The sequence below is a fragment of the Corvus moneduloides genome, chromosome 11 (assembly GCF_009650955.1).
Source record: "Corvus moneduloides isolate bCorMon1 chromosome 11, bCorMon1.pri, whole genome shotgun sequence".
NCBI classification, from domain to species: Eukaryota; Metazoa; Chordata; class Aves; order Passeriformes; family Corvidae; genus Corvus; species Corvus moneduloides.
The window spans coordinates 12,513,471-12,515,001 of NC_045486.1; positions in this window are offsets into that span (position 1 = coordinate 12,513,471).

The window sequence follows — 1,531 nt, forward strand, 5'->3', positions numbered from 1 at the left end:
TACCTTACACTGGCCGGATTGTAAGAAGCTGTCAGGTAAAACCTCAGGTTTCTTTTTCTACTACAAAAATATGGGACAAAATATCCACTCATAAGCAGGTGCACATATCTGACAATTTTGCAAAGTCCTTACTGCCTTCCTCCTAGTCCCTGGAAGAGCCTGCTCCCAGCTTGGGAACAAGCTGTTTTATTCTTATTTAATGGATGTGGAACTCGTGCAAGGGGTGGAGGTGCTGAGCAAGGTATTTTACAAAGCTTTTAAAAGGTCTCAAGAAATGTATATTTTGGTGACAGGAGCATGGACCCTTTGAAAAGTGATCCAAACTCTGCTAAATAAATTGGTCGTTGTGCCAAATAAAAGGGAGTCTTGCAAGCTCCTTATTACCATGGTGTAGGAATTTAAGAGGATTCAGCGTGGCAGTTTGGCCAGCAGATGACAAAATCACAAGGCATGACCTGAAGACTGAGATGATGGTTTTCTACGTCTCTGTTTAAACCAAATAATTAAAGTGAGGGTCTTTCCATTTGGTTCCAGCTCCTGCATGGCAAGTGAATTGTGGTTGAACTTGGCCTTCATTAACCAGAGGAACCAGAAACTGCTGTTCCTGCCAAATCATAGAATCATTTACATGGGAAAAGACCTCTAACATCTTTGAGTCCAACCTTTGGCTGATCACCACCTTGCCGACCAGACTATTGCACTAAGTGCCAAATGGCATGGCAGTAGCAGCAGGGCCTGAAAGGAGGATGGTTATTAGGAAACCTGGGGTTGATGACATTTGGCTGAACTCTGCTGGCTGTGCAGTCAGTGTGCAGAAGTAACTGGGCTACTGCTGGGTTGGTATGGGCAACCAAGCAGTGGTCTGTGCACGCCTGCCTGCCTAAATGGACTCTGCCATGGCCTGAAGCTAAGAGTTAACTGAGTCCCTGCACTGCAGCCTTCAGATGTATGGGTAGGATATCTCTGAGTAGTTCTGGGTCTCTCAGTTACTAGATGTTCTGCTTTGTACCTCAGTGGAGTTGATGTGTATTTTTAAAGAATGCAATGTGTTTCCACCAATCACTTAGAATAAATGTGTTACAGTATTTGCAAAAACTGTACAAGCCAACTGTACTGACACAAGAAAAGGAGGCAGGAGAAAATATTTGGGCTGCAGATCAGACTCGTATCAGTTGCCATGCGAATGAAAGAAATACTGAGAGTTGAGGGAATCCTTTAAACTACAGGATTTTTTAAATTGAGTTCTTATTTGACTGTTTATTTAGGCCCTACATTAAGACAAAAATGTGTGTTTAGCCAGCTCCTCCTGCTGGACCCAGAGCAACTATTAGGGCTTATTTCCACAGAAATATTGCTGATTCTGGCCCCAGAACAGAGAAGAAGGAGGCCTGGGAGAGCTGCTCTGCTTAGTGGCACTGGGCTCACTCTGTGGCCAGGGGCTCGAGCAGCCCCCTTGCAGTTTGGCAGAGGCCAGCTTCATGTTTACATGGTAAAGCTGCTGCCAGTGGTTTGGAAAGGCTGCAGTATTTGT